We start from the raw sequence: 16,743 nt of genomic DNA on the forward strand, positions 1-16,743 counted from the left end.
ACCCCAGCCCATCTCGGCACGTTTTCTTAATTATAAAGATCACAGCACAATGCTGAGGCTGGCAAGAGACAAGAAGGAGCTGGTGCATGAAGGGAACAGACTCTATATACCCAGACTTTATTATGGCAGTCCCAGAAGCACAGAAAAAGTTCCTCCCAGTCTCGCGCAAGCTCCAACAGGCCAATATACAATATTCAATGCTCTACCCTGCAAGGCTGTGAGTCCCATACCGTGGAAAGACACACATCTTCACTACCCCACAAGAATCACAGGAGTGCCTAAAAACCGTTGGACGACGGTCGCCTGCTTCTTGAGACAGAGAATCATACTTCAGACGGCAATTCCCAGCTCCTAAAGAGGAATAAAGGTGGACATTCCATGCAAGGCAGACACCGCCACACCTGATAAGGCTCTGCAGATAACTAACTGCGGGCCTGTTGCGAACATGCGCAGGCCCTTGATGACCCAATCGGCAATAACATTTGACTGTACTGTGGCAGCCGAAGCTACTGACCTCAGGGGGCCCAACACTTCCCGGGCACCCTTGCACCTGCGAGGAGCACCGGTGAACTCTCTGGCGCAGCTCTCCTGTAGGGATTCCCTGTAAAATGTACTCTGATGATCAACACTTTCTTTCTTATCTTTCTTTTCTATTATGGCTATCTCAGTATCATCTCCTTTCAGAAATCTCGACCTTCTAAATTCTCTATTCTCCTTTCTGGCCACATTCTATCTCTCCTATCACTGGATCACTGGTTTTTTGCAATGCATTTGAACTTTTACTGTTTGTGGGATTTTTGGGTGGGTTGCTATCCGCCTGCCGGGTTGGGCCGCGGACGTGAGAGGGGGAGGGATGGGGATTTTACAGTTGTATGCAGTGGCATTGGATGGCAAGAGCCTGAATTTGCGCAGCTGCGAATGTGCATACAGGACACTACAAATGCTAGGCATGACAGAACCAGCAAAGACTTCCAGCCTCAGGTACGCCAGTATGACTACTGCTATGGCTAGGCCGCCTCGGCCCTCACTTACACCTTCCTGACATGGAATGTGCGAGGACGCCGGGACCCCCGCAAGCGCAGACAGATCCTAGGCTACCTAGACAGGCACCAAGTGCAGGTGGCAATGTTGCTATAGATGCCCCTAGGCCCTAAAACACCTCCTACTTTTGTCAATAAATGGGCAGCCCATAGCTGCTTCTCCTCATATTCGACTTATGCCAGGGGCACAGCAATTCTAATTAAAGCTTGTGGAAAATACCGTCCGGTGGGGGCCTTTCAGGACCCACATGGTAGATTTAGTGTGATGTGGGGCAGGCTGGTGGATCATTCACTAACGTTGGTTAGCTGTTATGTCCCACAACACTGACGTTGCCGCTTACTTCGACAAACTCTGGGGCCACATTCTGGGGATAGGCTCTACCTTCATTATATGGGGAGGCGACCTTAATCTAGACCTTTACTCACTGACTGACCGATCACACGCACTCCCTCCCTAACATCCACAAGCGAATAAACATCTCTCAGGCATTATGACAGATTACCAGCTATTTGGCGCATTGAGGGCCCTCCATCACACACACAGGGAAGGCACCTTCTACTCTAGTGTACATGCCAATTGGTCCCGTATACATTTTTGGCTACTCTCTAGAGGGCTGAACACATGACTCCGAGAGGAGACGCACTTTGCGCGCACCCTCTCAGACCACTCCCCGATGCTGAGACTGGCTCTGCCAAGCAACGAATCCCTGTGTCGCTCCCAGAGGCTTCAAACCTTAACTTTGTTAGACAGTGCCTTTTTCTCCTGAAATAAAGAGAGTGTCTTGTCACTTGTTGCATATGGGAAAACTTTAAGGTCACCATGCAAGCAGAGGAATATCCAGCCACTGCCCCTAACCCACAGCAGAGGGCACATCTCAAACAATTGCTAATCGAATAGGCACCTCAGGCAGAGTGCAAATCCAAGTTTCGCTCCAAATATTATACAGCTAGGACATATGGGAGGGCGAACACCCTGGTAGAGCCCTAACAGAAGTAGCTAGAATCCCCAGATTTGCTAATCAGATATTAGACATAGTTGACGAAAACAGCAATAGGAATATTGATTAATGTGAGATTCTCAACACTTTTACTAAATATTATACACAACTCTACAGCCCACACAGAAGGACTTCACCTGATATTACTTTCATCTTGGATGACACCACCCTTGGGTGGATCAGTGACTCCTGTAGGGAATTTCTTGCAGCTGACATTGAGTAAGATGAAATTCGAGCCACATTAATTGGCCTACGCTCCGGCAAGGCACCGGGCACTGACAGGCTGCCTACGGACCTCTATAAATGTTATACTGATCAGCCGGGCCCCTTCCTTAAACAAGTATTTGAAGAGGCTAGTGGAGAGAAGGCCCTGCCCATGACCATGCGGAAAGCCATGGTCATCTCCTTGCTCAAGCCGGGCCAGGACGCCACCGCATGTGAGTCCTATGGACCCTTGTCACTGATTAACTGTGACACCAAGATACTAGCTAAAGTTATCGCAAATAGACTGACATTGCTGATGGAGGGACTGGTGCTGCAGGACCAGGCGAGGTTTATACCCAGGAGTATACGAACCACATTCACGCTATTGCACGATGTTGATCCGGATATCTCAGCAGCCGGGATAATTTTGGATGCCACAAAAGCCTTTGATTCTTTGGAATGGGACTACATGTTCACAATATTGCACAGAATGAGCCTACCTCCCCCTTTCTTAGCATGGATAAGGCAACTCTATTCTCAGCCGGAAGCCACTATAGAAATAAATAGCCTATACTCACCCGTCAAGGGTGCCCTCTCTCTACGTTACTCTTCGCCTTGGCAATCGAGCCTCACGCGGACAAATTCCGACAGCATCACAGAGAGTATGCTATACAATATTCATCGCAGCACTACTAGTGCGGACGACATCACCATATACCTTGAGAGCCACACATCAGCCTCCACCTTATCCTTCGAGAGGTCATTCGGTTTGGCACCCTCTCCCGACTAAACACTAACAGGGATAAATCTCAGATCTTTTCTCTTATACCTAATACTGCTAAATTCTCCCTGGAATTTCCATTGAGATGGTGCAAGACAGAAATAAACTATTTAGGTGTGGTAATAAAATGAGTTAGGGAGGAAACAATTCATACCATCTATGGCGCAGCCATCGAAATGATAGCCAACTGGGTAGCTCGTTGGGTTACGCTGCCACTTTTGTTGGCACTGAAGAAGAGGATTATCCTACCCAAATTACTATATCTATTTACTAGCAGCCCACCCCAGCGTTGCCTGGGGAAGAAGGGGGCTGGGGGCAGCATTTCCGGATTGCGGCAGCGTTGCCCGGGGCAGAAGGGGGCTGGGGGCAACATTTCAGGCTTGGGTGCACTCCCGCCCCGGCCCCCGCCCGCCCCGACATTGCCCAGACCGCCTCCCGCCTCCTGCCTCCCGCCTAGCCAGTGCCTTATCCCACCCGCCCCGACATTGCCCAGACCGCCTCCCGCCTCGCCTTTGCTTTTGCCTTACCTGAGCCGCCGCTCTTCCCCGCGCTCCGGACTTCACCGCCACTCCTCTCTGCTCGTCACCGCTCCTCCCCGCCTGTCGTCATCACGCACGTTGCGGACATCGCTAGGTCGCGGCCAGCGCTACGTCGCGGCCGGCGCTACTTTTAGGGGACTACTTTGTTTTTAAAGTTTAATTTTTTAATTTACGTTTTTTTTTAATTTTATGCAGCCTATGTCCATCTACACACCCTGAGGATTACAACAATGTATTGGGTGTGTGGATTGGCGCTGTGGTTCCCGAGTTTATCTTGCCAAAAGGTTTCTGTTCTCTCTTTATAATAGTAGTATAGATTAACATACCCTATAATCCGGGACACCCCTTCTTTCATACCCTTCGATCGCTGCTCATTAGACTGGCATGTGGTGGGAAATTACCCCTGGTGAAATGGCAGACCATGACTCAACCTTTCTCTAGTGGGGGATTCGAGGTCCCAGATAGGAAGCTATATTTTCTGAGCGCCCAGGCCCACTTTGACATATACAGGCTCCATCTACCGCCATTCATGCCGCATCTGGCTGTTGAGCAGGGATATATGGCGCCCACTCCTGTAACCTCCTTCCTGGGGAAGCCTGTCCCAGAGAGGGAGTTGCTCACCACATGGTTACATGCACCAACAAAGCTTGGGAGTGCCCAGCTAGAATAGTGCGTAAGCCTGTGCTATACTCCCCGTTGTTGCCTCACCTGTACCTCCCCCTTGCCCCTGTCACACATGAGGCTGTATGTCGAGAAATGTTCTGAAAAAGAAGTCTTCATACATTGGGGAGATCTGTACCAGAAAGGCACTTTTAAGGATTGGCAGGAGCTTCTGGCGGGAGATAATGTCACTCTGCTGGAGTTATTCCAATACATTCGGCTAAAGCATGAAGTTAGCGCCAATATCCATGGATTTCTGCAGGTGCCCCCTATGCTAGATACCTTGCACACTATATTGAAAATGGCTGGAGCAGCACATGCAGTGTCCAGAATCTGTTGCACTGCAGTACTGGAAAAACCACAGCCAAAACACGGGGCTAAGGAGGCATGGGACCAGGACCTTGACTCGCCACTGACTGATGAGCAATGGGTATATTGTTGCTCACAGATGGAAGCCAACACGGTAAGTAGTCACTTGCAAAACATACACTTTAAAATTTTGCAGAGAGTTTATTAAACACCTATGAGGCTACACACATATATATTGAGAGAAGATGCCGTTGTGATAGATGCCGGCAGGATGGGACGCGGTTTTCGCCCCTTGCATGACAATGTAGTGAGATTTATGGCTACTGGCGGGAGGTGATTGCTGCCCTCTCCATCATGATTGGTGTTACTCTTCCTATTTCCCCTATTAGCTAAAGGGGGTAAAGGGGCACCCAACACTAGTACCCCCTCTATACCTACTTTACCGCCGAGGGAAGTAAATAAAAGGCAAAACCATTCTGCTTCAACTCCGCCACCCATCCCTTTGCCATCCTCCGGTCTACCTTGCACCACAAACTCCATCAATAATATCCAGAAGAGTAATCCTCCCAGAGGCACAGCCAAGCAGAAGGTATCTCCCAACCTTGGCCAGGACAAGGAACAACCGGAGGACAACAGGCCGATAAAACATCAAAGTCCTGCTTTACATCTTCCTCCTGAGGCTGGCCCTTACGTCTTGGTTCTGGCTGGCATACCACCGCTTAGGGAGGGTCAAGGAGAATCCTGGGTCCAGTTACATAACAAATGCATTGACTGGTTAACTAAACATAAGGGGGTCGGCTATGACATATCCAACGAAATTCTTTCTGCACGCCGGGTGACCTGGGTTGGACCTCTGTTCAAAAATATCAACGGAGACTGTATTACAATCAACTTCAGGAACCCTGGCACAGTAAAATTCTTATTAAACAAGAATTACAACCAGCACGGCCAGCTACTGTGGTGACCCACTTACCTCTGAGTTACTTTTACAGACCCCCACATAGAATGTTGCAACCACCCCCCTTGTTTCCGTTACATAATAGATTCTCAGCACTATCTGACCAGGGCACCTTGGACTGACTGCCAGCCACCCAGGAAGATTCAGATGCAGCGGTGTCCGATGCTGAACTTTCACAGAGAGTAGAGTCTGTGGGGTTTTTGATACCATCTGACCTTCCCCTGCCACCCAATGCACAATGTGATCCATTAGCCAACCCAACAGCCATTGCCCAGGTCTCTGTCCAGGATGTTCGTCCATTGCCCGACGAGGACTTGTCTATTATAAGCTGGAACATTGCTGGGCTGAAGGCAAAAATGGAAATCAAAGCCTGGAAAGATTGGGTAAACCGCTATGATGTCTTAATGTTTCAGGAAACTTGGTGTACAACCCATTTGCTACTTGAAGGGTATAGTTGTCACAATAGGATTGTACCGGCCCCTCCCTTAGGCCGCCCTAGTGGGGGATTATCGATCTGGGTAAAGATAACCGCAAAGGTAAAAACAGAAGCATTACAAATTAATGACCCAAGTTTTATGGCACTGATATACACAAGAAGGGTAAAACTATGTCTAATTAATTTCTACAACAATGATTTTATATCCCACCCTAATAGTAATTTTTTAAGCTTGTTCAATTTTATTGATGAAATAGTGGAGGGACGGAAATATGGGAAATTCGATGGTATTTGCATAGGAGGGGATTTCAATGCACACATTCATTTAAGAAATCCCCCTTGTAAGAGAGGTGTAGAACTATCTGATCTCCTCGCAACCAGAGAACTCGTAAACACTATGGAGTTTGCCGGTACTGGTACAAGCACTGCCCCGGTCCCCACCTACATCAGTCATGGGAGCGCAACAACGATCGACTATAGATTTGTCTCTCCCTCCCTTGCTGATGTTTTATTAAAGGCAGAGGTAGTGTGTAACGTATATAGTGATCACTACCCAATTGTGATTTACCTGAAATCATTAGGGGGGAAAATATCACATAGTGTAATCGGGGCAACAAACCTGGAAGCCTCGACGGACAGATTAAGGGTTGTCTGGAGGGGGGTAGACAACAAGGGTGTATTGGCCAGTGTGATTAAGAAACATCCAGTATTGATCTCGGACTGTCTTGCTATTGATAGCTGCGGGGGCAATATGATTAAATCATTCTGTGAACTCTGCTCCGCAATAAAAAGCGAGATCTCTAAACCAGCATCCAGGAAAACTGAGGAAGCCCCAAGATGGTTTGATGCCTCTTGCTCAAAAGCAAACCAGGACTTAAGGGCTGCTCTCATGGCCAAACCGCGGGATACTTCCCGGGGAAGGTTCTTGAGAGCAAGGTACAAACTCACCTTACGTACCAGATCCAATGAATTAGTTAAAGATCACTGGGAATCCCTTGCCCGTATGGCTGCCCTAAAGGACACCCCAGGGTTTTGGAGGGAGGTTAAGAACCTAATATCTCTTGGTTCAAACATAACACCAATCAATTGTAACATCACAGGGCCTGTGTGGGTTGACCTCTTCTCGAAGATCTATGCTGTATCTGGCAACCCCGCAGAAACCTTTGAATATTACATTGCTTGAGGTAGAGGATGCCATCGCAGAAAGTGCCGGTAATAAAGCCCCTGGCCCTGACGGCCTTTCTATTGACCAATTAAAAAGTGAAATTGACTTTTGGTCCCCGTTGCTGTGTAATGTTTTTAACAACCTAACTTATGAATCTATCCCTGAAACATGGTCTTGCAGTACTATTGTACCCATTTTTAAAAAAGGCGACAGGCTAGATCCTGGGTGCTACCGCCCAATATCATTAATTGATAACACTCTGAAAGTCTTAGGTAGGGTAATTTTTAAAAGAATTAGAACCTAGGCGGAGGAAAGTATCATCTTACACCCAAGCCAGCTTGGTTTCCGAAGCAATGTGAGTACAGTAGAACAATGCCTGAACCTGAATTTAATAATGGCTAAATATACCATCGCTAAAAAATCCCCCTTATATTTTGGTTTCATGGATTTGAGTTCTGCCTTTGATTTTGTAAATGGTCCGTCCTACTTATGGTTTAGATGATTATTTAGTTTACTTTTAATCTTACCTCCATAGCGACTTAAGAGCCCGTGTGCGCATTAACCACACGGGCGAAGTTTCCAGTGATATTTTAATCGGCAGGGGGGTCAGACAGTGTTGTGTTCTGGCCCCTCTGCTTTTTATCCTATACATTAATGAGCTGAGTAGTTCCCTGGGTACCCTAACAAAAGATGTACCGTATGTAAATGGCACTCCCATACCTACCCTTCTTTACGCGGACGATGCGGTCCTAATGGGCCGCACCCGAAAGGCACTGCGTATCTTAATTTCAGGTTTTGTTACTTTTATGGCTGATTTAGGTTTAACCACAAATTTTAAAAAATCACTTATTATGACCTGTGGCCCAAAAAAGTATAAAATTATTGAGATCATGTCAGGGGAAAATGTTTTAAAAAGCACCTGCACTTTCCCATACTTGGGGCTGTTGTTCTCTAACACTGGTTCTTGGCAACCACATGTCTCCTATGCGAGGAATAAATTAGGTAAAGCGATCAACTCAATAATTTCCCTGCGCCAACCTAATCATGCTGATGTGATCACGCCTTTACTAAAGATCTATCAAACCCAATGCATCCCAACAGGTACCTATGGCGCAGAGGTATGGGGACATACAAATTGTCTCCATATCCAGACGGAAGAAAATAGATTCTGTCAGAAGGAGCTGGGTGGAGTCATCTGTGCCTCAAACTACATATGCCACAGTGAATTAAATATCCCTTATATAGAGGACTTTGTCAGATCAAGACCGGCCCTTTTTTGGCTAAAGATATGGCAGAACCCTGCAGCCTCATTGACACGTGACATCATTTCAGATTGTTTAAAATGTGACAGGGCACATTGTATACCATGGTTGAAAGCCGTGAATGAATGTCTAATAAGTGTAGGGCAAGGACACCTGTTTACAGCGCCCAATCTCATAGACCGCTCACATAAGATTCTGATTCAAAGGGCTCTGTATAACCTTTATAGAGAAGAGCGGGAAAGGAACGATTTCCCAAAGTGTACAGTTGCAAAGTAAATGGGCCATTTGGAGCCCCCTGGTTGTTACCCTGCCCCGCCCCAGAAATACCTACGTTTAAATCTTGGTAGATGGAACAGGAGTTTACTGTTCCGTTTTCGGGACAGGAGCATCGTAAATCTGCTAAACTTTCCTTTGGGTTATAACAAACATTTGGAAACCTTAAGCTGTCCGTGTAACCCGATTAAGAAACAAAGTCTCATGCACTTTATGTTCTTTTGTGGTTTTTATAAACTGTTTACTGTCCATTATTTAATACCATACTGTCGGAAACATGACCTGTTGGATTTTAAGATAGCGTTGAGGAATTTATTAATGTTAGGATCAGATGAAATAATATTTAGAGTGAGTTGTTTCCTTAAAGCCGCCGTTCGCTCGCGAGCTACTTTGCACATTGACTGATAAAATTTGTACATTGCACTTTGCACTTTGTATCGCTTAACAATTTGCACATCTGTATTTTGCACATACATCTGTCCTGATTTTACCTTTGTCTTTGTCCCACATTTTATAGTTGTCGCTATTTTTAAATGATCTAATTTTTAAATTACATATATTGTCCTCTTTTAATATGTACCTGCATTGTTGTAGAATTAGATAGACTAAATATTAGTTGTTTATTTTTGTATTCATTGCCATTGTATTTGTTATGCACTTTTATGGATGTTTTATTCCGAATAAAGATCTTTGCCTTGACTTGACTGACAAGCGCCTTGAGACCCTTGCGGGTGAGTTGTGCGCTATACAAGTATCAATTTACAATTTATGTTAGTGTGATACAAGAGTTTATGAATAGGAAACATTGCCGGGTTTTGCACTGTAACTAACACCGTTATGGGTGTACTACTGTAGGAAATTGGATTACTGCTTGAGGGGGGACACCCTACTCATGCGATAGCCACATTTCTTGTTAGACTGAAGCACAAGCAAACCCCAAATTAACCTGTGCTTAACCCCCTTAGCTTGGCACAAAAGCAGTAGAACCAGAGATATGCAATTTTAAAGATTTAGGTGTAAACAGTGCTTAGAAGGCACCAAGCTCCATCAGTGGCTATTGGTCGCGCTGGACCATGACAATGTCACAAGTTCAGAACGACCACAGCTACCAGGTTAGGCCCACTGTACAAAGTACCTTAAATCTGGGTTGCAGTGTGTTGCAAAGCCTCGCATCGTGGATGTGTCGCTCAGCGGCTGCTGCAAGGTCTTTCGTTGAGGATGTGTCGTGCAGTGGTGGTTCCAAGGAGCTGCGCTGAAATGATGCATGGTCCTGTTTCAAGGGCACATTGGAAGCGGCAGTTCTGAGGAGCTTCTGGGTTGCGATGCAGGGTCCTGCATCGAGGATGCGTTGTGCAGTGGCGGTTCTTCGGAGCTGTGAGTTGGCAATGCGAGGTCCGGCAGCGAGGATTCATACGGCAGAGGCTGTTCCAAGGAGCTGCTGGGTCCTGCGTTGGGAAGGTGTTGCACTGCGGCTATTCCGATGCAAGGCTGCGAGGCAATGCATCTCACTGCATTGGTACTACTTAGACCACAGTTGGGCTGGTAGAGCACCATCAGGCTCACTTCCATGACAGGGGTGGCCCCACTTAGGGGTGAAACTCACAGCAGACAGAGGCCAGGTGCTGGGTTGAAGGTGGGTAAATCCTTTTCTTTCCGTGAGGCTCTGATCAGGAGGCTAGCAATCCAGCCCTTGCAGTCACTCTGGTGGTCCTGTGTTCAAGACGCAGGTCCCGTCTTTCTTACTCAGGCAGCAGGGCAGCTGGGATGCAGAGTAGCAGTCCTTCTTGCAGAGCACCACAATAGTCCTTCTGAGTCTTCCACAGGTCCAGAGGAGTACTGAAGCATTGGGTCTGAGGTTTGAATATTTATACCTGGTGCCCACTTTGAAATAAGAGAATCTTCAGGCGGCTTCATTCCCAGAGGTGTTTGGAATTTCCCAGCACCCAGCCCTGGCCTCATCTTATCTAGAGCTACAAAAGACTAGAGTCAAACCCTTTGTGAGTGTGCTCAGGTAGGACTTCTGTGATGTGCAAGTTTGGTAGGTGACAGCGTCTCCTCCTCTTATGGTACTAACATTTATTACGTGCACGAATCACCCCGGGAGGGGTATCTCGGTGGGGAAACCATGGAGACAGCAGAAGTAAAGCAGTTAAAATAGATTGGTCTTAAGTAATTTCCTAAATTGCCAATGGTCCTTGCAAATTTGCAATTGAAGAGGCAGCCCATTCCAATAGAATGGAGCTAAGAAAGAAAACAACCTGCCCCTTGACTGGGACTTCCTGACCGTAGGTATCCTGAGCAATGCTTTGTAGGAAGGCCTTAAAAGACTTGGAGGGGAGTAGCGGGTGAGCTTTGATGAAAGATAGGAAGGCCCCTTTCCATATAGAGCTTTCGGAGTTAAGCAGAAACATTTGAAAACATTTCTGTTTTTAACTGGTAGCCAGCGTAGGGCATAAAGAAGAGAGGAGGAAGCTGCTCTAGAAGGGAGGTTACTGATAAAGTGTGCAGAGGTGTTCTGCACCAACTAAAGTTTGGATAATAGAGACTCATTTGCTGAGGCCAAAAGAGCATTTCAAAAATCCAAACAGCTAATCACCAGTGCCTGGACTAAAGTTTTCCTAGCTGTAAGTAGTAGTGGATGAAGGACTCGTCGCATCATATGCATGCATGCCCCTACGGTTGATAGAGCTTGATCTTTCATAGAGATTGATCTAATAGACTCCCAAGTTTTTAACTAATAGTTTGGGTGAAGGGGCTGTGCCAAGTTCTGGGGGCCACTAATCAGTATTCCAAAGGTGTTTGGCTTTCCCAAACAGCATCATCTCTGTTTTTGCAGCATTTAACTGGAGACAGTTTTTTGTCAACCAGATGGTGATAGCCTGCAATCAAAAGAAAAAATATTCTTTGGTTTTGGCCAAGTTGTTATCTGGGGAGATTAAAAGCTGAGTATCGTCCGCAAATGATATGATCTCAATACAAAAGGCTCTGACAATTTTGGCTAGGGACGCAACATAGATGTTAAAGCTTTGGTCTAAGACATGAGCCCTGGGGAATCCCCCATCCAATGTCATGGTACAATATTTATAGGAACCGAGAATACCCATTTGGGTCCTGTTGGAAAGAAAATCTGAAATATTATATTACACACAAAAGATCTAAGGGAGAAGCCCCAAAGAGTGAGCGTACTGCTCCCTATCTGAATTGTAACTCACAAAAAGTACGTTCTCAAAAAGGTGTGACATGGTTTTCTGTTATAGAAAAAATTATAAAGGAAAACTATAATAAAAATTTGTAGATTAGAAGGTTATATTTCTTGATGAGAATAAGGAGAGACTTTTTTAAGGACGATAAACCTCACTCACCCAAAGGTGACATGCTTCATCATCTCCTCCCACCAGGGCCACAAGAGTGTGTAGCCCGTATATACGACTGGTGAAGAGTACACCGTCTCTTCTGATCAAAGGCATTTATTTACCTCTCCTCAGCCACAGGGTACCACACTTGAAACTTGGCTGTGATGCACTCCAGGGGAAAGGAGGAACTCGGACTGCACCACAACCGAGTTTCAAGTGGGGTACCCTCTGGCTGAGGAGAGGTAATTGAATGCCTTTGATCAGATGAGACGGTGTACTCTTCACCGGTCGTATAAATGGCTAAGAACTCTTGACGGGCAGTATAAACATCTGTTTTTGTCTAACACATTTTGTAACAATATTTGTAAGATTTTGCAGAGTGACTAGTTTTTCTTTTTGGTCCTGAAGAATGCCCGTGAACTCCTGCTGGGATCTGTGAAGGGCTGAAACATGTTGACCTCTAGCAGAGGTATATTTGTTGATAACGCCTAGTCATTTTTAATCCTGTCCTAGGACACCACACAATAAAGTTCTTAGGTCTCCTGGAGACAGTTTTAACATTTTTACATAAAAATGTATTTATGGGGGGGCGTGGCTAAGATGGCGGCATGAGAAGACGTACTGCTCCTAAGCTCCTACCGATGGCCTGATACAACACTGGCCCAGGGCCGTCTCAGCCACTGTCGGGTCATAGTAGGGGGTCGGAGAGGTCCCGGTATCATTTGGAGCTGGACAGGAGCGGAGATTGTGCTTGCTGGTGCACATCCCCGGAGGAAAGCAGATAGCGCGCAAAACTGGCTGGTCTGCGAGGTGCCGCCTGGGGACCTCAAGCGGGACAGAGAAGGTCCGGCGAGGAGAGCTCCGACCTGCCCGGAGAGAGCGGAGGCCCTCGGTGAAGACACTGGCACGCCGGCCGAGGCAGGAGGACGATGGTGTGGTGAGGTCGCTGCGGTGTGAGCCCATAGGAGCGCAGCGGTGAGAGGCCCAGCCCTCCATATTGAAAGTACAACATCAGGCCCACTGGCGAATATTGACGCTCTCCCGCTGGGCAGCTGAGAGGAGGGTGCCGCGGCCCAGGGCGCCTTAGAGATGACGGGCGAGAGACAGGGCGGCGGGAGGCCGTCGGACTGATGAGGCGCTGCAGTGCGAGACCGGGGGAGCACAGCGGTGAGAGGCCCAGACCGTCGTCTTGACAGCTCGGCGTCTTTGACCCTGGGCCTGCACAAAGGCAGTGGAGGGCCCGCCAGCAGATACTGACGATCTCCACTGAGTATCTGCGAGAAGGTGCTGTGGCCCAGCGGGCCTAGAAGGTGAAGAGTGGGGGGCAGAGCGGCCTAAGACTGGTTACGGGCTCCCTCCCCCTTGGCGAGGCCTCGACCAGGCCTAGCAGACCACGAGGGCCCGGAGAAGAGTGGGCCTAGTGGTGCACTGCAGAGACTGGTGGGGGAGCGGAGTGTGGTGAGGAACTAGTCACCATTGAGGCGGCTAGCAGTGAGACCGCCAGCGTGTTCCCAGTGTGCTCCCAGCAAGGATTGGAGCCGGGGGCCTGAGGAAAGAGAGGCGGTAAGGTAAGCCGGCTTGGTGAACGGCGCAGGAGTGCGATTGTGGAGCTGATTGGCATCACAGGAGAGGCCCTGCCGGCCACCGGAGGGGTACCCCACTTGGTAGGACAGCAAACTCACACCAGCAGAGTCTGGGAAGCGTCCAGGGAAGGAGGGGTGCCCGCCATTTTGGGACAGCAACGCGGCCGATGCCGGGCCCGATTGCCTGTGAGAGTCAACCCTGAGGAGTAGTTGGCAGCTGTGCCTTGGTGAGGGATCGACGGCACCTCCCGCTCCGTAGGTGACCTACTGTGGGAGCTGAGGCGGGTGTGCGGTAGGGTGCCCGATCGCCGCGCAGAGGGTGCGAAGGGAGGTCTGCCAAGCCCCAGACACTGACTTGACTCAGGGATTGGATGGTTGCCGAGTCGCAGAGCTACACAAGAGAGTGAGATTGAGGCGGAGCCAACTGGGGGCAGATTTGATGGGAGGATTCGGTAGCGGTTGGTGAACTGCCCTCGACAAGGGGACTGGACCAGAGTGCCTGCAATGGAGTTGGAGAGACACCGTGGGGGAGAGCGTAAATAGGTGCAAGTTGTAGCGCGGTAAGGCAGACTGCACAGCGGATGGTGGGTGGTCCAACTCGAATAGCTGTCGAAGTGTGCGGAGACAGGGGGAGCAAGCAGTGACCTACTCTCGGTGGGAGAGGAGCCCCCTGCGAGTTCCGCCTGTGCGGGCCTCTACTGAAAGACACCAACAAAACTCTGAGCTGTGTCGATGTCACATTGCGGTAGGGTGAACTAGCAAGACACGCCAGGGCTTGACTGGGGCATACAGGTGACAGATTATCCCCCTACACGGCGGGGCACAATGGTGGATTTCCCTCAGACTGGATTGGCTGCAGGTGGATCCCGAGCGGGTTCGTGACTCCGGTAGTGCTCGGAGCGCGCAACGTCCACCTCCAGAGTGTGTAAAGACAAGACTTTGAAAGACTTGTTTGCCAAAGCCCATGAGGGTCAACAACTCACCAACATGGCTTCGAGCTCTGCCCAGCCCACCTCGGAGCGGGGAGACGGATCAGAGCCCATTACCAAAGCCTTTTTGGAGTCACTGTTTACTAGGCTGAGGGAGGAAATCCATACACTGAAGAAGGAGTTAGCGGAGGAAATAAAGTTGGTTCGCAAGGACATGGACGGCATAGGAGAGCGAGTCACCGAGCTAGAGGACAAGAGCGACCGGAAGGATACTGAAATAGCAGCGTTGCAGCAGGAAATCCTTTGGATCCACGATCAGCAGGTCGATCTCCAGACCCAGCTTGAAAATCTGGAAAATCGTCCCGGCGCCATCATTTGCGGATCCGTTGAGTGAAGCTTTTCGATGACATAAAGCACTTGCTTAGATTTACAAGGGAGCTCTTCAATCACATCTTGGGGAGGCCGTTGGAGGCGGAGCTTCGTCTGGACAGAGCTCATAGGGTGGGACCCTCGGCTCCACCACCAGATATCCTGGTATGTGTGCAGGACTATCGCACCAAGGAAGAGATCCTCCAAAAAGCTCAACAGCTGCCTTCCCTGACCTTCAGAGACAAGTCGCTGGCTCTGTACCAAGATTTGTCGGCCCTCACTCTGCAAAAATGCAGAACCTTTAAACCCATCACGGTCCACCTACAACAACGTAACATCTCCTACAGCTGGGGCCATCCATTTCGCCTAGTGTTTCTAGAGCGGAGCGACGCCCTGAGCACTAGTTATTTCAACGTTAATGTGCCACTTTTGCTTTTAATACCTCTTTCAGAGTAGATGCCAGCTACGGAGCTTAAAATACTCATCTTAAATGTGAGAGGGTTAAAACATCCAGTAAAGCACAAAGCAGTCCTTTTATGTCTAGAGCAGTGCCAAGCTGATATCTGTCTCCTGGAATAGACGCACCTTTTACCAAAAGATTGTTACCGCCTCCGGTCCGGAAGTTCCCACAGCTGTTCTTCTCATCAGGTAATACCAAAACAGCTGGAGTCGTTATTCTGGTGGCCCAGCGGTTTAAGGGAAAGGTCATACACAAAGAGGCAGCGATAAAAGGTAGGCTATTGACTTGTAGATTTTCTTTAGGCAATTCCACATTCACTATTGGCTCAGTCTATGCCCCCAATGAAGGCCAGGAAAGGTTCTTTCACTCAGCCCTTACAGACGCCACTGCCACCCCAGACCGCCACATTCTGTTGGGGGAGATCTAAACTTGGTTCTCGATAATACCTTAGATAGATCATGTCAGCACGCCTCCCAAACTGGCACGCTCTCTGCGGAAGGATTATCCTGTCTACATGATTTAGGTTTTAAAGATTTATGGTGCAGCTTTCACCCTCCGGGACGTGAGTATTCATAATATTCTAATGCACACAAAACATACGCACGCCTAGACTACTTGCTGGCATCAGCGTCCATACATGCGCTGGCGACTGAGGTGGAGATCGGGGTTGCCTCTCTCTCTGATCATGCCCCTGTGGCAGTTGTTCTTTCCCTTCCGCCAACCCATCGCGAGCTGCGGGCCTGGCGCCTCAGGGAGCCATTGCTGCACCCCAAAGATATGGTTACGCGGGTTTAGCGCATCATCACTGATTACCTCTCTCACAACAGCAATACGGGCACCACACTTGCCACGCAGTGGGCAGCACTGAAGGCAGTCATAAGGGGGGAGCTCATAGCAATTTCTGTCTCAGATAATGTCGAGCGTAGGCGTAAGCGGGAAGAACTCACTCAACAGACTAAAGGCAACTTAAAGCTGTGCGACAACAATTAGCATCCCTTGATCAGGATAGGGCGGAATTTGCGGCTTTGTGGCTCTGGCATGCCTATTATACTGGAGGAAATAGGTGTGGGAGTCTGCTTGCCCACAAGCTGCGTGAAACTGGACAGCATCAGACAGTGCAGGGTATTCTTCGAAAGGACGGCAGACGTGTCTCGGAAGATAATGATATTGCTAGTGCTTTTTGCGACTTTTACGCCGACTTCTACGCCAGCTCTTCTTTGGTGCTGCGTCTGGAGAGGCCTTTTTTGACTCCGTCCCCCTTCCAGCTCTTACGTAGGAACAGGCTGATCATCTCTAGTGCGACATTTGCCCGGAGGAAGTTATTACTGCCATTTCGCGCCTCAAGTTGGCGAAAACGCTTGGGCCAGATGGCTTCCCCCCTGTCTTTTATAAAACATTCTGTGCCCAGGTCACCCCCCTTCTCA

The sequence above is a fragment of the Lissotriton vulgaris genome, chromosome 8 (assembly GCF_964263255.1).
Source record: "Lissotriton vulgaris chromosome 8, aLisVul1.2, whole genome shotgun sequence".
Classification (NCBI taxonomy): domain Eukaryota; kingdom Metazoa; phylum Chordata; class Amphibia; order Caudata; family Salamandridae; genus Lissotriton; species Lissotriton vulgaris.